We start from the raw sequence: 21,025 nt of genomic DNA, 5'->3' as shown, positions 1-21,025 counted from the left end.
CCTAAGCCTTTACTTTATGGAATGATGCTTAGTATATAATACATATAGGTTGAATATTTGTTACTTATTTTTGTTTCCACTAATAAATGTCACTTTAGAGCTTTAGTATATTTAGTCATCATAATATTTTTCACTCTTGAATTCCCTTCAGTTCAGCAATTTTTCAATTATGTCCAACTAATTTTGACCCTATTTAGGGTTTTCTTGGCAAAAATATTAGAACGTTTGCAATTTCCTTCTCCAGCTGATTTTATAGCTGAGGAAACAGAAGAAAGCAAAGTTTAAGGACTTGCCCAGAATTTCACAGATAGTAAGTATTTGTGGTCATATTTGAACTCAGGTCTTCCTGAATCCAGCTCTAGCACTCTATCTACTGAGTCACCTAGTTCTATATCTGAATCCACTAGCCCAGGATTTACATACTTTGCTTTTAATTCAGATACACAGAAAAGGTTCAATAAATATATGTTGATCTACTTTGTTTTGTTCATTCCGCTTTGACTGGGCTTTCTACCTCTGCATCTACTATAATCCCACTTACTAAATGTCTTCTTAGTCTATCTAAGTTGTGGCTATATGTCTAAACATGCTCATACCTGGATTCATAATCCAATAAATTGGGGTCACTATTTTCTTCTGTATTTGTCACTGCCCTATTCAACTACTTTACTTCTAAATGTACTATTTACAGTATATGATAATCCGTATTATATTTTCATTTTTAAGCTTGACTAGTTTCAAATCTTGGTCTCTTGATTTCCATAGCACTCCTCACTTTATACATTTTTAAATTTAACATTCTTTATTCAATTTCTCCTTTATAATTCCTTATTTGCAATGAGTTGCAGTCTACTTACATTCAGGTAAGTTTGGTGGGTCTGGTGTGGGGACTTGCTGAGTCCTTTGATGTCTACCTAGATCTAATTCACTTGAGGATCCAAGATCTATAGCAGGAACAGTGGCCACACTCCAGTAAACCATCTTAGCAGTCAGGCTGAACCATGTTGAGGAGAACCAATAAGCATCAATCTATCAGTGAGTTAGAGGGGTTTCTACCCGAGGAATATGAAGATAAAAGGGATGGATGGGAAAAATTTGGGCCAGAGGCCATTAAAGTGGTGGAATAAGGTACTATGGAGAACTTAAATCTTGGTTAGAGAAAGAAGAACCAAAGGCATCCTCTGCACTTGGAGCTATCATTAATCATCTTGACTTTTGTTTTGCCACTGGACTTTGATGACTTGGGAAGAATGAGACTGACAGCACTTTGTGTAACCATGCTTCATTTAAATCCAGTTTATATGTGAGCCAAGAGACATCACCAGTGATTTAAGTTTTCTCCTCTTCAAGAATAAATGACAACCAATATAGATGCATATATGTACACACATAATAATATATATGCACCCACACACATATGCTAGAGGGATTGATGGATTCAAATATTTTGGAATATATTGAAATTACTTTCACTCATTCAAATCTCATTAGCTATCTGTGAGTTGTGACATTCATTGATAATTTCTATGGAATTTCATGAGGCACATCAAAGTTAAAATTATTTATCCAAGCTCATGTAGGTATATGTTTCAAGGGAGGAATTATAAAACATGTCTTTCACATGTAAAATCCATATTCCATGCACTTGTCCATAAACTGCCACTATTCTCTTGATTAGGTATTGATTAGAATAATTTATCAGTGTCAATTATGTCATTTTTAAAATTATAATTTACTTCCACCCCACTTTTAAAGGTAAAAATAATTTTAACTTCCATTTTTTAAAGTTTTGAGTTCCAAATACTCTCCAGTGTAACACTCCAACACTCCCTTCTTCCCTCTCTCCCCCTCCCTTAGAAGTTGAACATTCTGATATAAATTTTACATGTACTGTCAAGTAGAATATTTTCCATATTATTATTTTTTTTAACCCTTGTACTTTGGTGTGTTGTCTCATAGGTGGAAGAGTGGTAAGGGTGGGCAATGGGGGTCAAGTGACTTGCCCAGGGTCACACAGCTGGGAAGTGGCTGAGGCCGGGTTTGAACCTAGGACCTCCTGTCTCTAGGCCTGACTCTCACTCCACTGAGCTACCAAGCTGCCAGATATTATTTATTTTTAAAAAGCAAACTCAAATTTAAAAAATGAAGATAGGAAGTTAAATATAGTATGTTTACATCTGCATTCAGACTCTATCATTTCTTTCTTGGAAGGTAGATGGCATTTTTAATGATGAGTTTCTGAGATTGATCTCTGCATTACTGAGAATAACTAGGTCATTCACAGGTGTTCTTTGAAAAATACTGCTTTTAGAGACTTTGGTGGAAGGAGCCAAGATGGAGGAGTAAACCAGAGAAGTTCCATGTAATAATAAGAATCCTCTCTGACTAAGATTAAAATATCACCACAAAATGAATACAGGAGTAAAAGAAGCAACAAGAAGACAGAGTGAAACAACTATAAAGAAATGAAAAATCCGAAAGTTAGACAATGAAGATCTGAGACACTGGGGTAAGAGGGGAGCAGAGATAGAAAGAGGCTGTAGCAAGAAGTCCCACATCTATTGTCAGAGGTTTGGAAACTAAATCTCAAAACATTCACCTGCCTGGGCAAATAGTGATCCAAGCCACTCCATACTACACTCCTTAGAATTTCAAACTGGTGGAGAAGTACAGATTCCCAACCCAGAGCAGTCTGGGTTGAAGTGGGCTATTCCTTATTCACCCAGAGCAAAGCCTGGAATCCCAGTCTGGGCTTGGAATGAGCACATAATTCACACTTTGAAATGAGGACACATTTCATAGGGGGAGCCCTCCCAGATCTTTTTGCCCAAAACAAAAGGCAGAGATCCTGGACAGAGAAATCAAGAGTGTGCCTGATTGGGTCAAGTACACAGCTAGACAAAAAAGTGACCCTAAGCCTGGGACTGGAATTTGATTAGCCCCTAACCTGATCAAGTTCAGAGTGAGCTTACAATCCAGACTAAGGCAAGTTTTGAGTTTTCAGCGTCTCAAGGGTTAATTAAATCAGCAGGGGGAGGAGGCACTCAGAGCTCTCAGCCCTCAGGTCATCACATCATCCCCTGAAAGAGAAATTGGTAAAAATATAGAAAATAAGCTGAGAATAGCATCAAGGAAGGACTTAAGTTTACAGGGTATCCCAGCTTCCCAGAAAGGAGTCTAGCTATAATTAGAGAGCAAAATTGATCAAACAACAAAAAAAGTAACTGACACTTAGGATTTTTTATGGAGACAAAGAGCAAAGTACAGACACAGAAAGGGACAATGAAAACAAAAGAAACACACATAAAGCCCAAAAGAAAAATATGTATTCACCACACATTCTGGAAGACCTCAAAAAAGAATTCAAAAACCAATTAAGAGAGGTAAATGAAAAGTGGGGAATTGAAAGTGATGCAAGGAGAAAGGAAAGTGATGCAAGGAGAAATAAAAGTGATGCAAGAAAAAATGGGCCAATTGAAAAAAGAGAACTAAAACATGACAGGAAATAGACGTTCAATATCAGAATTGATCATCTAAAAAACTAATGATTTCATGAGAAATCAAGAAACCAAAAAGCAGAATGAGAGGAATGAAAAAAATAGAGGAAAAATGAAGTATCTTACTGAAAAAAAGAATTGATGTAGAAAATAGATCTAGGAAAGGCAATTTGAGAATTATTGCACTACCTGAAAATCATGATCAAAAAAAAAACCTATGGACATCATATTACAAGAAATTATCAAAAATAACTGCACAGAGATCCTCAAATAAGAAAAAAAATTGAAAATGAAAGAATTCTCAGATCACCTCCAGAAAGAAATCCTTAAATGACAATTTCCAGGAATCTAATAACTAAATTCAAGAGCTAGCAAGACAAGGAGAAAATACTTCAAACAGCTAGAAAGTAACCCTTCCAACACCATGGAGCTACAATCATGATCACACAGGACCTAGTGGCTTCTACATTAAAGGATCAAAAGGCAAGTAATTCAATATTCAGGAAGGCAAAAGATTTGGGTTTACAACTCAGAGTCACCTATCCAGCAAAAATGAATATCAAAATCTATGGCATATAACCAAAACAGTATATCAACAGAATAGAAAGGGAGATCAATGAATTGGGTTTACAACTTAAAAAATTAGAAAAAAGAACAAATGAAAATATCAAAATAAAAACTAAATTGGAAGTCCTAAAAATTAAAGGAGAAATTAATAAAATTGAAAGTAAAAGAACTATTGAACTAATAAATAAATTTAGGAGCATTGAAAAAACAAAGTACTGGTTAATGTAAAAAAATCTAATATAAAAGAAAGAAGAGAAACAAATTAACAGTATCTCACCTCTAATCAAGAACAAATTAAAGTAATTATTAAGAACTATTTTGATCAATCATATATCAATAAATATAACAATCTAAGTGAAATGAATGGATATTTACAAAAATATAAATTGCCTAGATTAACAAAAGAGGAAATAGAATATCCCATCTCAGAAAAAGAAATTGAACAAACTATCAAAGAACTTCTTAAGAAAAAAACCCAAAGACCAGATAGATTCACAAGTGAATTTTATCAAACACTTAATAAACAACAAATCCCATTACTCTACAAATTATTTGAGAAAATAAGTAAAGAAATCTCACCAAATTCTTTTTATGACACAAATATGGTCCTGATTCCAATGCCAGGTAGACCAAAAACAGAGAAAGAAAACTAAAGACCAATATCCTTAATGAACATATATGTAAAAATCTTAAATAAAATAATAGCAAAAAACTACAACAAGTTACCATGAGGCTTATTCATTATGACCAGGTGGGATTCATACCAAGAATGCAAAAATGGTTTAATATTAGGAAAACAATACACACAATTGACCATATCGATAATAAAAACAACAAAAATCACATGATTATCACAATAGATACAGAAAAAGCCTTTACCACTCTTCGGCCTTGGAACCAAAGCACAGTGTCAGTTCTAAGTTGAGAGGTAAGAATTTAAAAGGATGAAGAATTATTGCTGTCCCTGTGTACCGTGTTCTTCTGATTCTATTTACTTTGCATCAATTCATGTAAGGTTTTCCAGATTTTTCTGAAATCATCCTATCTGTCATTTCTTATAGCATTTCCTTATTATATATACATGATATATATATATATATATATACATATATATGTTGTTTAAGAGAAATTATACATATCTGTATATATGTATAATTTCTTTTAGATAATTTTTAAGATGTGTGACTGAATAAAATTAGAATGAAGGAAATGGAAATATAATTCTTTTTGATCAAATAATCTAGTGCCAGGGGGCAGCTGGGTAGCTCAGTGGAGTGAGAGTCAGGCCTAGAGACAGGAGGTCCTAGGTTCAAACCCGGCCTCAGCCACTTCCCAGCTGTGTGACCCTGGGCAAGTCACTTGACCCCCATTGCCCACCCTTACCAATCTTCCACCTATGAGACAATACACCAAAGTACAAGGGTTAAAAAAAATAATCTAGTGCCAGTCTACAATGGAATCTCCAGTAGATTCTCAAAGAAATAACAAGAAGAATGAGGGAGTAGGGATACTTCTTGTTTGTTTCTCCTCCCCCTTGCCCACAACTAATGCTTTCCTCATAGTGGTGCTAATTTCACAGGAAGTAATGTTAGTTATTTTTCCATATATATTTCCTTTATCTCCCACACAAATGTCTCTATCCTAAATTGAAATGAAATGGAGATTGACTGAATTTGGACTTCCTAGATATTAGGTTAATTTTAATGTTTTGTTTACTGAAATATACATCTGTATTACCTACGCATTTGATCCATTTTGGCAAACCTATGGCATGCTTCCCTTCCCCTCTCCATTCAAGCATGAGGACATTTCTAAAGTCACCCACCCCTCTTCCCAGTAGCCCAATGGGATGGCTTTCTTCCTCCTCTGTCTGGGTAAGAAGACACGCTCAAACGTGGCATGAGCATTGCAGTTTGGGCACTCGGTTTCTAAAAGTTTCACCATTACTATATTAGAATATTTTTTCTCTAGTAGGCTTAATTGAAAGAAAAATAGATTAAAATATGAGATCAATAGGAAACAATTGTTTTAAAACTTTAAAAAATGACAAAATACTTTCAGCAATTTTAAAAAGTAGAAGTCTAATTTCACATATGTATACACATATATGTATTTACATATGTACATATGCATATGGATAGATAGATATAAGAATATAAATCATTTATCAAAGAATATATACAAGCAGTTTTCAAAGGAAAAGACAGAAATCTGTAGTCAATCAAGGAAAAATACCCCAAAAATCTAACCATTGGAGAAATAAAAAGAGCAACTCTGAGGTACCAATTCATATGTATTATATGGATATTATTGATGAACTACTAAACTAAACTACAGTGTGAAACATATATCCAGAGGGATCAAGAAGAAAGAAAAGACTCCATTTGTATAAAACTCTTTATAACAATTATTTTTGTGGAGTTATAGACATGAAAACTAAGTAAGCTCCAATCAACTGGGCAATGTCTGAATAAATTATCGTATGTGGATGCAATAGATTAATATTTTACCCTGAGAAATGATGAAAATAATTATTTCAGAGAAACCTGGGAATTTTATAGCTAACAGAAAATGAAATGAGCAGAAGCCATAAAACAACTTATACACTGACAAAAACTTTGTAACAATAAAAAATCAAATAAAGAAAAACCTTAAGAATTTTGAACAACAAAATAGTCAACTTTTCTTGAGAACAGATTATGTCCTTTACCTTCAGCACAGGCTGTGTGAAACACTATGTATATGTATGTATGTATGTATGTATACACATACATACATACATACATATACATAAGAAGAAATATATTTTTGTATACGACAAATATAAGAGATATTTTTATTTTCTATTTCTATTTGTTTCAAGCCTACCTCCCACCATCCCAGTGGATGTGGAGGTAGCAGTTATAGGATATAGTCTTCTTATTAGATAAAAAAAAATGTAATCACAGTTTATACACAACAAAACTTCTACCTTTCCTCATTTCCAGTAAATATTAGCCATTTTAGTGAGTCTAAGATTTCAAGAGTGTACTTATTCCCTATACCATTATAGTTTAAAACCTTATTCTCCCCTTTTACATCTTGAGTTATTCTTGTGCAGCCAGTAGGAATTGTGGAACTAAGTTCACTTGTTTTTTCACTCCCTCTTCCCAAAGAAATTGAGGAAGGAACTGATTTCTTTCAGACCACTATTGTCTTCTTACTAGGTAGCCCAAGACATATCACTATCCCTGGTTCCCAACCCCCACTTCCTCCTCACTCAGAGTCAGGAATTTGTAGCAATTGCATAAGTAAACTGACTTTGGTTCCAATAATGCCTAGCTGGATTTTAGCCTAACACAAAATATTCCCTTGGATCACATGGCCTTCTTTCTCTGTTATTTTTGAGAACTTATAAATAAATGAAAGTTATTAGTAGCATCACAACAGCTCAGAGGCACAAAGATAAAAATACTCCCTAAAATATTTATATATTTACTTTTTAGGAACTATAAACCACAATTGGTGGTGCAATATATAGAGCTCTGGAGTCAGAGAGATATAAATAAAAATTCAGCTTCAGACATTTAATAGCTATTTGACCTTGAACAAATCCATTAACCTCAGTGTTGTGGTAACAATCACTTGAGTATTAACAATGGAGCAATTGGGTGGGTTAGTGGACAGATAGTTGGGAATAGAGATGAGAGACCCTGGGTTCAAATCTGGCTATTGATACTTCCTAGCTATGTGATCCTGAGCAAGTCACTTAACCTCAATTGTTGAGCTCTACACTAGAAGCCATGGTTAGTATTGATTCTAAGACAGAAGGAAAGGACTTTTTAAAAAATGAGTTCATGTTTTTAAAAGTACTTTGCACCCTGCCTGGCACATAGTAACATATAAATGGCTATCAACTTTCCCTCTATACCTAGTTCTGCCTAACTTTAATATATTACATCTAGTTACTACCATTCTAAAATTTTCCCTTTCTCTGTCACATAATGAATATATATCCAAGACCAAGGAGGTGGCTAGTTGGATAGAAAGCCACGTCTGAAGATGGGAAATCCTGAGTTCAAATTTGAACTCACGCACTTTCTAGTTGTGTGACCCTGGGTGAATCACTCTACCCCCATTCTTGATTGCCTAGCCTTTTCCATTCTTCTGCCTTAGAATCAATAAATATTATTAATTAAGGATGGAAGTGAAGTTTTTTAAAAGTGAATATCTTTTCAGGAAGTACAAGACATTCATAATCAGTAATAATTTTATTTGTGTCAAAATGAAGAATGTCTTAAATATCAAGAAAATCATTTTAAACAAGTATAGTTGCAAATAGGGAAGGGTAGAATTTATATTTGAAGTCAGACACTGGTTTCAATAGAGTCTTAGGAGAAAAAATTGGTTGTCATATTTCTGAAAAGGATCCTTCTAAAAGTGGAGTGGCAAATAGAGAAAACTTCAGTAACAACAATGCCCATTATCATTCCCCAGTCAAAATATCCATGGATAAAGATCTTGCCAAATCTTCTACCATTTCCAGTCAGATTTCATAATGTAAAAAATAAAATTAATATAAAAAGAATAACTTTAAAAATATTATGATTTTTTAAAGATTTATTAGTAGCCAATAGAAAATGAAGTCACATGCCCTTCTTGCTGAGTCAGTTTAAAAGGCCTGCTGTTACCTGCTGCCAGCATGCTGGATCAGGAGCAAAGAGGAAGAAGAATGCCAGCCACTCAATTTTATCCTCCTGTCTACATAATCACGTAATGACAGGAAGCCAGTGGGCTCATGGGAAAGTAGTTCAAGGGCCCCAAAATTTCCAATAACACATATTGTGAGTATACACATCCACACATATGAATTTGTATATGAGTGTATATTTAAATTTTTCTACATACACATATAGGAAAGTATATATATATATATACATATATATATATATATATTCCATTTGTCAATAGATTAGAAAAGTTCACCCCAACTTCAATAATTGGAGTAATGAAAATTAAAGCAACTCAAAAGTACCACCTCATACATATAGGATGGAAAATGTTGATGAAAAATTTTTTAAAGTGACAAATTTTTAGAATCTGTAGAAAATGTATTTTAGGACATCCATGAAGATTTATAGCAATTCCAGAAAAATTATTTGAAATTGAGCCCCAAAGTTATTGTGTTATGTGTACTGTGAGATAAAGTGATATAATATCGACCTATCCTCCAAAAGGATCAAAGAAAGAAGAAAAGGGTCTATTTGTATATTAAAAATACATAAATAATTCTAGATAATTTGAATTTCTTTCTTTGACAAATGGCTCTTATTATGAATTTGAATCAGTTCTGTATATACATATATGACTTCATATGTGGAATTATAAATATATGCATATATGTATATGTGTGTTTAAACAAAAATTCCCAGAAATATTTTTGATAGACTATTCATTTAAAATACTTAAAATTACTGTTTTCTACAGATTAACAAACCAACCTAACTCTGATTCAAAAACTCCTAATAAAGAAATTCTCTTTACTCTCCCCAAAACTGCAAAATTCCACCCTCCCCCTGCAAGTTAGCTTGTCATAGCCCCAGTCCTTTCTAGGACTTGGAAATGGACTATATTTCAAGATCACAAATCCTAATATTTCTATAATATTCAAACTTCTTTCTTTTCTTGAAGGTTAAAAAAAATCACTCCTTACACTTTAAAAAAGAAATCATTGCAACATTTTCCCACTGTCAAAAATTTCTCGCTTTATCCATTTGTCCTCCCATCTTTTATCGTATATCTTTCTTCCTTTTGTGACCAAAATCCTTGTGTAAAACCTCCTACAATCACTGAATTTACTTTTTTTTATCATTCTCTTCTTAACTCTCTTCAGTACATATGTGACTTCATCATTTGATTGAAATGTCTTTCTCTAAAGTTACAAGTTATTGCTAACTAGGCAAATCAGATAGATTTTTCATTACATTTTCCTTTCCTCATTGTTCTTGACCTTTCTGCAGTCTTTGACACTGATGACCACTCTCTTCTTGATATTTTCTAGGTTTTCATAAAACTGCATTCTTGCTTCTCTTCCTGCCTGTCTATACTCTGTTCAGTTTTCTTTTCTAAGATATCTTCCCGACCACACCTGTTAACTGAGAGTTACCTCCAAGTTTCAGTCTTATATTTTCTTTTATTCTCTGTTATTTCACTAGGTGATCCCATCAATTTCCATAGATTAAATTATCATATTTTGCAGATGACTCTCAGATTAATTGTCTAGCCCTGACTCTTTCATCACCATCACTCTTGTATCTCCAATTGACTAATAGAAATTTTTAATGACTTGAACTCCATTAGCATTCCACCAAAATCCTCTTGAAAATTTAATTCCCCTGTTAATGTTGAATGCACCACAACATCCCAGTTAACCATATTTTCAACCTAAATGACAGGCTGAACTTCTCACTCTCAACCTTCATTTCCATTCTTTTTAATATGTACTTTTGATTCAAAGTTTTAAATATTTTTTGAATATCTCTTCTTCTCTACTGATACTGAAAGTACCCTGATTCAGGCCCTTATCAGGTCAAATTTAGGCTATTGCAGTAGTGTGATGGTGGGTCTCTCTGCCTCATCTCTATTCCAGTATGTCCTCCACTTATCAATCTAACAGCTCTTACTAAAACGCATTCTGACAATTTCATCCTCTCAACTCAATAAATGCCAATGGTTCAATCTTAACTCTCAGATCAAATATAAAATCCTCTATTTGCCTTTCAATTCCCTTTATAATTTGTTCCTTTCTCACTTTTCCAATCTTCTTATATCACATAATACTCCTGAGACTGTACTATCCAGTGATATTAGCCTCCTTGCTTTACATTCATAAAATACTCCATTACCTTATTATGCACATTTTCTATGAATCTTCTCAATCATTCGTGCCTGGGACTCTCTTCCTTATCATTTTGCATCTTGGCTTCTCTGTCTTCAAGGCCCAACAAAAGTAATACTTTATGTAAAAATCCATATCCAGTCCCACTTAATCTTAGAGTCTTTTCTTTAAGATTAATTCTAATTTATCATAACATTTGTGTTTATAAATTGTGTTTGTATTATGTTTTTTCCAATAGACTAGGAGTTTCCTTGAGGAAAGGTACTTATTTTCTCTCACTGATCTTTGTATCTCCAATCTTAGCATAGTGTCTAGCACACCATAGAAACTTAAGACATGTTTGTATATGTGAGAATTTGAATTTCCTAAGCTCAGGGGAAAAAAAAACACATCATGCTTCTCTACTGCCTCCCGGATTAAATATAAAATCTGCTTGCATTGTGAAAACTAAACTTCCCTTATCTTACCTTTCCAGTCTTCTAATACCTTTCTGTCTTATTCTATCATACATTTACACTGTATTCCTTACAATTCTTCATAAAAGACCATTGACTTTCCTGTATGCCTGAAGTTATGTGTCTTCTTAATTATGTATACTAGTGTCTTTCAAAATTATAACTGGTCTCATATTCTAAGAAAAAAAATGTCCTTAATGTTAGTAACTTTCCTCCAAGATTATCTCCAATTTATCCTGCAAACATTTTGTTTATACATAGTTATTTGCATGTAGTTTTTCCCCATTAAAATTATGATCTTGAAGGCAGGTATTGTTTTCTATTTTCTGTATCTTTACTTATTCAGATTGTATCTAATATGTGTAGTAAGTTTTTTTTTACATGTGGTGACTTCAAAATTGCTCTCTTCATATATTAAAAACTGATCTCAAAAATTTTATAAATTTTGGTACCATTAGAATGGATTCCTTTTATGCCTATGGTATTTTTGAATTATATTTGTTTTTGACCTACTGCTTTTCATAAGTAATATGGTTACTTCTTTTTATATAAATTAGATATAAAATTTTTAATCTGTTATTTGTAATGTTGCCTCTGATGAAAACTTATTTCTTTAAAAAACATTAGATGATCGATATAATTTTACATCTGTTTGTTGTCCTAGCTTTCTCTATAAATATCTTTTGGGAATTCTTCAGAATTTTGATGCATCAGTACTCATATCATCATTTTCTTCTATAATAATTTGCAAGTGACCTTGTACTCTAGATGATTATGTCTCCTAAAATATAAGTGAGGTAATGAGGTCACCAGGGATATTATAAATTAACTAAGGGATTTGTGGGAACACACTCTGGGATTTAAGAGAGACTAAAACTGAATATTGAAGACTTGTACAGCTAAGCCACTCCTAACTGACAAATAATAGTCAACTGACACTCTGGCCAGAGGCCTTGAATTCAACAGAGAAGGTAACAGGATGAAACTGGGTTTAATTAGGAACAACAAAAGGAACAATAGGAATGTCTACTCTAAAATCTTAACACCTAATAACAAAGCCCACAGGGCCAGGGAAGGACTTATTATTAAACTAATCTAAGTGATCTAAACTAACAGGGCCCAAGGAGCTATAAATGGAGTCTCTGGGTTTCTGCCTCAAACCTGGAACCTACCAGGCTTGAGTACAACTAGGGCTTTATGGCTTTGGGATTCTCACTGTCATCCACTGATGATCTCTGGATGCCAGGAGCTAGGTTGTCTCAGGAACCAAGTTGAGAAGGTTTTGCTTGAAGCACTACCAGCTCTCAAATTTCTCCTCCTCCCTTGGCCCTGTAGATTTTGTCCTTTTGCTAGATGCCACACTCAGGATCCCCGGGGAAAAACCAGGAAGCAGGGTGTCCTTTGCTCTGAGGTCTCCCAGGCTGGCAACAGTTTTTGCCCACCACTAATGGAGTCCTCACTCAGGGCATAGTCCCCTCTTCCTTCACTCCAACCTGGAATTCCCAGCTCCAGCTCCTTCCTGCTATGTACTTCCTAATCAATAGTTAATCAATACCTAATCAATACCTAATCTAATCTTCCTCACAACAGTCTGTCACTAAAAATGAGAAGTAGGGACTGATTTTCTAGACTTTCCCAAGTGATGATTATATCTAGATTTTTTTTCTTTTGCTCAATTCTAAATTTTGAGAGTCAGCAATTTATTTAATAGGTTGGGTTCAAAATATTATGATTGTGTAACATGTAAAACCAAGTGGAATTGTGAATTGGCTATGGGGAGGGTATGGGGGATTTTGGTGGGGAGGGAAAGAACATGAATCATGTAACCATGGAAAATTATAAATTAAAAATTAATAAAAAATAAAAATAAAAAAGAATGTCATGGAAAAATATTATGATTACACATCATAACTTTAATCTGTGGTCCAACTAATTAATGGCTAGTTCACAAAGACCTAAATCTGGAATCATTAATATACTTGAAACTACTTTTTTACTTTATCTTAAGAAATCATCAATATCAATTTAAGATGTAAGTGATCACCATAATCAGTTGCTTTTTAATATACATTGTAATAATGTGGTTCCCATATAAATAAGAAGTTGATTCTCTATAGAGGTATAATGAATTTTATTATACCTCTTTTGTTATAATGTTAATTGTTGACTACTAGGTCTGGTGCCATCCAACTTTCTTACAAAGGAAAGAATTTATAATATGTAGGTGTGATGTTTCTTTATATTTGAAATCTTTTGTTCTCTATTTTATCCTTTTTTTTCATACTCCCCCATGTCTGCCTTTATTTGAAGTGAGAGATTATGAAAAAATATGTGGATTTAATTTATAAGAACATATATTTTTTCATAGAATTGATCCATTTACTTGTCTCATGGGATCTAAACAGCCAAATATAGTATAATTATCTTCCTTGTGGTCATTTATCAAAGATTCATAATTATCAATCCAATAAAACCCCGAAATGGAAAATACATCTTATTGTCATTATATGTCTTCTAAAATTGAACCCAATAATCACCTCTTTAGCCTTTCAAGGGAGAACGTGTTGTTCAACCATCAATTTACTTGCAGTTTTCTTTATTCTTGTTTTATTTATAATGAAAATAGCACTGCAATCAGTTAGTTTCTCAAATACTGTGTCAACTCATTAGTCACTAAGTGTCTTGAATTAAGATCATATTTCTAGACTATCTTAAAACAATATAATTCCTAGAATGTTCTGATAAGTTTAAAATTTCTCTCCAACTGTCATTGTAGTAATAGAAGGGGGACACAGAGGCCTGTGAAATATTTTGTAGTTGTCTCTATTATTGATTGAGTTAGCTAAAATTCTCTCTCTCATGGCTAGTCTAATATTAAAGGGGCTATATTTATTTTGCAATACCCATTCTCTAGTAATCAAAATATTTTCCCCTCCAGGCCCAGCAAGACATAGAATATCAGAGAAATGTTATAAAACTTATTTTATATTTCATTTCTTTATTTTATTATAATTGATTAAATTCAAAAGTATAGCACTCTATGTTATATATAAAGAAAAAAGTATCAGCATTTTTCACAAATAGGGATGAAGGATTTAAAAAATATGTATATAGATATATTACACTAATATGTTACTATTTCTAAAACTATACCTTTGTAACTAATTAAGTTTGTTTATTAGTGAACTAAGATATTCATGATTTATACGCATCTTTATGCCAATTTTAGGCATACATACATGTGTTTGTTTCTATATTTCTAAAATGGCTGATGGAAATGAGCTACAATATAAAAAATAATGCAGCTTTTTAAAGATATTGTGTTAGGTTACTTCATTACCAAAACAAAATACTTATTAATGTTATAAATGAAAAAGGCATAAAAACATCCTCTTTGGAAAAGGCCAAATAACAATAGTTATCACTAACATTATTATTATAGTATAAATTACTTTTTTCTTATAGTCAGAGATCTAATAAAGATGATGATGATTAACAATATATGTATTCAGTTATTTTTGGTGATTATTACTTAATTAGAAGTTCATACTTTTATTAAATCAGACAGGATTCTACTAGTCAATTTGTATGATCCTCACTATTCTGATGGATAAATGCAGTCTTTAGTCTTAAAGGCTGTGGAACATGATACAATCATTCAGAAGTTCACCATCTGGTCTATTTTATTACTTCAATAAAATATTAAAGGTGTTAAAATTAGAGGATAGTATTTAAACCGTAGTCATAAATATTATAAATATAATCTATAATGTTAGAGAAGTGCTCTTTTAATTCTCCTGAGAGCTATATTCTGCATGGATAAGCATCTCAAAAACTATCTTGAAACTAATGTCCCATTGGCCTAAAAATGAAATGGGTATTTAAAAGAAGCTCTAGTGCTCTTTAAAAAAAAGAGTATATTTATTAAAATTCCAATGATTCCTCATGAACATCATAAACTGAAGGAGAGTGAAGATAATAACAATTCTAGAGGCTGTGAAAAGAAACTATGTCAATGAAGAACAGTTGTTCTTTATTTGTACTGAAACCTAGAAGATAAATGAAGACATGACAAATTTTGATTATATTTTGTATTTTTTTACCTTACCTTGAAATTTTCAAGAGATGTTTGCTCCCATTGCCTTTAATTTGATCATCTTTGAGTTGATTTAAGAAGCAAAAGATAATGATATATTTAGAATTTCATAAGTGTAAACTATTTATGTAATGCCACATAATAAGAAATCATGGGAGAGGTAGAAAGTTAGTCCTGTAAAAACATATGGCAACATTGATAAAGGAATGGAAAATTTAAGTCACTATGATACTTTGAAGCACAAGTTTATTCTCTAGAAACAATGTTCACTCATTTCTTATTGAAAAAGTTTGAACATTTTTCTGTCATTAATGAAAACAATTTGGATTAGTTCTCTTTAGGCCCTCAGTCCATTTTTGTAATATTTAATTAAATGTCAAAAATTGTTATGATTACTTTAATAATGTTGACCTGGATAAACCTAAGGATATGTTTATATATGCAGATATACACACATATCTACTGATACTTATACTTAGATATGTATACCAATATATGTTTTGTGAATGTCACCTATGTGCAAAGTACTGTAATAAATTCTGTGGGAGATACACTTATTTGTAAAATATATACAAATCTTTAGTACTAAGTAAATATGAAAAATCCCACAGGAGATGGAAAATCAGTGTTATGGAAGTTCAGCAGAGGAGAGGTGAGATTAGAATTTGAAAGACTCATGTAAAACTTAAAAGAAGGTAGTATTTGATTCAGATCTAAGAGAAAAAAAGTATTCTAGTGTCTATTTTCACCTTTGCTTGTTTCCTGATGATCCATCTTATAGATGCAAGCCATTTATATTTATGTCTGAATGAGAGCTCAGCATGAACATTAACAGGTTTATAGAACTTGCATAGATTGTCTGCTATCTTATCCTTGGGCCTGTGAACTCATTTTCTACACACACACACACACACGCAATGCACATATTGTTATGTTAAATATATACAATATGTACAATATCTATATATACACTGATATTTATACATATATTATGTATACATACATATAGATGTTACTGGGGCATATCTATATATGTAATTACATCAACTAGGTATTGTAGTGGATAGAACATTGAGCCTGGAGAAAGGAAGACTCAGCTTCCTCAGTTCAAATCTGCCCTGAGATACTTACTGGCTATATAAATCTGGGCAAGTCATTTAACTCTGCCTCTGTTTCCCTATCTGAAAAAAGAATATGAGAAGAAAATGGCAAACCATTCCAGTATCTTTGCCAATAAACTCAAATGGGATCATTACTGAGCAATAATATTTAAACTGAATTTCAATATAGTTGATTTCCTTTTTTAATTATATGTATTTTTCTAAGTTAAAAATATATCTACAGCAGTCTTTGTCAGAAGACTTTGTCAGACTGCTGAAAGCATCTATTTAAAAAGAGAGAGAGAGAGAGAGAGAGAGAGAGAAAGCCTTTGAGTAAAGAATAGGGAGTAGATCAAAGCTGCCTTTCTCTAGTAGTGACCCATTCATCTGATCACCTGCTGGACTTAGCCAGTGGCTCCTGGCAAAATGGATAAGCCACTTCCCACTGCATCCCACTGTAAGCTACCACAGTCTGCACCCATCTGCCAGCCCAGCCACTTTGCCTGTGCCAGCTTCCCTCTTATGGCCTCCCAAGTACTGCTGATTCCCCATGATTCCTGCTTGGAGATGTGAAGAGTGAATCAAACTCTCTTTACCTATCAATCAGTCACTTTTAAGTTAATCAATAAAAAACTTAAGTACCCCTACTTAGTACCTTATAGGTCTCTAAGTATGAGAGTTAACAAGTCACTTGCCAGAGTGAGTGACAACTACAGAGGCTACTACTTCCTCCCTGGGCAGTGCTAGGCAAATTGAAAGACTGTGATTGGTTCCTGTAAAGTGGGGAAGGCACAGGAAGTGATGTGGAAAAGTACTATAAAAAGTCCAGAACTTCCTGTCCAAGGAACGTCTCCTTGAGGCTTCTCCTTTGGAGTTCTTCTTTGGAGGACAGCTCCTTGGGACTTTCGGACTTTGACTTCAATTTAGAGCTTTGGGCCTTTTGACTGGAGTTTTCGGCTTTGGGACTTCGACTTTCAACTTTGAAGCTTCTTGTAGGTGGGGACTTTCTTATTTGTATTCACTGCTGCCTCAGTAGCTTAGCTCACAAGGGTTTTTCTGCTTTGGGACCTTGCCTGGATCCTGCCCAGCTTGCTGGTGAGTGACTATGATTCCCACATGGAAATTGGAGCTCTGTCAGGGAGCAAGCTTCATTTCATCAGAGCAGCATTTAGGGCAGGCTAGGCAGACTCCTTACCTATGTCCCTTCCAAATTTCCCTCTTTTTACTAATACTCAAATTTTTAAAAATTGTTAAAAGCTGCTAATAGTTTTCCTGACTTAAGGATTATAATCAGTGTCCACTTTTTATAAATAACTTATATAGTCAAAATCCCAATTAAACCATTATAGAGGGTGAGTGGCTGAATCGGCTGAATAGCCAGCCCCTCGTCCCTCTCTCCCACTACCATGTGGATCTCAAGCATGCACGAGTCCCTTAAACTTCTAGCTTAGAGCTGAGTTCCCTGCATGCAGAACAGCACAGCATGATGAAGTAAAAATCCTTCCTAGATGGGTAGGAGATGATAACCATTCACCTAGGGAACTATCTAGGCCAGAAAAGCACAAACTCCTTGGCTTAAAAAACAAACTTTAATTTTATAATAGGAATAAAGGGAAAATGATAAATAATTTTCTAAAACTATATGTCTAATCTCTAACCATCCTCTTTCACATCACGGTTGTAAAGGAGGAAAATTGGTTGTACTGAATATTAAAAGGGGTGGTCACCAAGAATTAAATATTAATTCTAAAATTATTTTTAGCAATTTATTTATAAAATATAGGAGAGACTGAAAGTAGGGAAATGAGAAAAGGGTAGAGTAAGAGATCTAGCTTAACAAACTAGATTATAGCTTGTTCATATCTTGTCTTTACTCCACGAAGGGCTCCAGAGGCCCAGCCTGAGAGCCTAAAAGTCAATTAACAAGAGTTTTAGCTCTGGGGCCCCCTTCCAATCAAGGGCTCCCTGGAGGCTAGTACCTCCAGGGAAGATAAGGGAGTCAGCCTTTTTCATTCACCATGTGTAGAACTGAGGGAGAAATTTAAGAATAATCTCACCAAGTCTAAGGACCCAGCCAGGGCTCTGCCAGGTCCAGTTCTAGGCCAAAGAGAGTGAGCCCCAGAAGTTCTTTCAATTCATCTAGGCCATCTTTTTGTCACTTTCTGGGCCTTCCCCTCATTTCATATATACCAATTATAGCAAAGCCTTTGCTTAGGACTGCTCAGAGGGCAGTCAGTCAATTCTGATTTGACACCCACTCTTGCACACATGGGTTACAGATCTCCCTCACTTGAGAATTAAGTGGTGGTGTTTATACCTTTGGTGATTAAATCTTAAAATAAGCAGGGTAGGATTAATCCCATCTTCACACTGTGAATTAGTTCTTCTCCTTGAGATTTCACTCAACCTACTCTAAACTCCTTATTTCTAACTAAGAACCAAAAAACCTCACTATCTGACTATAACTAACCTAATTCATATGGATTACAAAAAAAGGATTAATAGGAAGGACTCACAGTGGTATTTGAGCCCTTATCTAAAGTCTGGGGTTGCTCTTAGGGGTAACTAGAGTCCTAGATGATCAAACTCTGGGTTTTGCCTTCACCAATGGATTTCTGACAGATGAATTTCTGGCAGATGGTCTCTGTGCTTCAGGGAAAAAGCAGGTCTCCTCCAATGGCAAATTCTCCAATCCCAGGAATCACTAATCTTTCCACAAAATTAGGATTTCCATTGAAAATGCAGAGCTGGGAGATGGTTATATAGACCTATATCTGTCCAGAGAAAGGAATGTTAGACAAATAGGGAGATAGTTTGTTAAAATTGTTGTAAAGTGTTCAGACTATTTAAGACTAGCAACCCAAATTGAGCCATTATGGATCTTGAGGAATTGAGGAGAGTAGCAATTTATGTCTTTAATGGTCATGAAAAGAAAGATGAGGAGAACAATAACTAAGTGAAGGAATTAAGGAAAGAAACACAAATTTTAAAGGATGAAATTTAAAAAGAAAAAAAGAAAATCAAGGAGTGGCCGTAGCCTTTTTTTGCAGGAATCCACAAATCAATCATTAATGTGTTACTTCTGTGGAAAAAGGGGTCATGTAATGATGATCTGTAAAAAGTGGAATCAGGCAAATCGATATAACTTTAGAAATGATAGCAATTATAGGAATAATATCCAAATGAGGCAAATGATAACTTATACCAAAATACACAAAATGGGGCTTGTCCACATTATACTCAGGGTGAAAATCCCCCTCAGTATGGGGGACTTCAGAGAAATATCCAAGGATGTTTATGAAGGTGTGTGTGTGTGTGGGGTAAGGAATAAGGACTCTGGAATCAGAGAGTGAAACCTTTGATTTCCCAGACTCTGATGTTTTAATGTCATTTATCTCAGTCCATTCTCCCCCCATATTGATGAACCTCATGTAACCCTAAAAGTTAGAAACACATATTATGATTGCCTCTTAGACACTGGAGCATCCAGATAGGTATTGATGAATAAAATTGATTTTAAATGTGATTCTATTGGCTCTCTAAATGTAGTAGGGTTATCAAGACCACCGTAACAATCCCAAAGCTTTCCCTTCAAATGGTGTCTGTGGGATACCTATCAGTAGAACATTCTTTCCTTCTAAATCCATAAAAATTTATTAGGGAAAAACCTTTTATGCAAGATTAGAGCCACAAAAGCATGCTCTCCAGGTGGTCCACCTCTTTCCATTCCTTAGTATCCTCTACCAAAAGAGGCAATTGAGGGAATTACCCCAGTGACAGATTAATTTATTGAACAAGGAATAATACCATGCAAATCTGAATATAGTACACCTATCCTACCTGTCAAAAAAGCCAAAATGAGGTCTAGATGGAAAACCTGTCTATCAATTTCTACAGGATTTAAGGGCTATAAATAATCATGTCATTAAGAGATATCCGGGGGCAGCTGGGTAGCTCAGTGGATTGAGATCCAGGCCTAGAGACAGGAGGTCCTAGGTTCAAATCCAGCCTCAGCCACTTCCCAGCTGTGTGACCCTGGGCAAGTCACTTGACCCCCATTGCCTACCCTTACCAATCTTCCACCTATAAGTCAATACACAGAAGTTAAGGGTTTAAATTTTTTTTAAAAAAAGAGACATCCTGTGATTCCTAGCCAAGCCACAATTATCTCCTCTATTCCTAGCACAGCCACATATTTTACTGTGATAGATCTGGGCTCAGTATTCTTCTCAATCTCTATAGATGAAAATTTAAGAAATATATTTGCCTTTACCTGGAAAGGATCCCAAGGGACATGGTGTCAATTACCAGAAGGGTTTGTAGAAAATTCCATGTTGTCCTCACAGATTTTAAGACAGGATTTCGAAAATATTAGGTTTCAGGAGAGCTGTTTGGTACATTTTGTAGATTATTTGCTCTTCGCGTTACCAAAT

Source organism: Gracilinanus agilis, chromosome 4, assembly GCF_016433145.1.
Source record: "Gracilinanus agilis isolate LMUSP501 chromosome 4, AgileGrace, whole genome shotgun sequence".
Classification (NCBI taxonomy): Eukaryota; Metazoa; Chordata; class Mammalia; order Didelphimorphia; family Didelphidae; genus Gracilinanus; species Gracilinanus agilis.
This window is presented reverse-complemented; position numbering follows the sequence as displayed.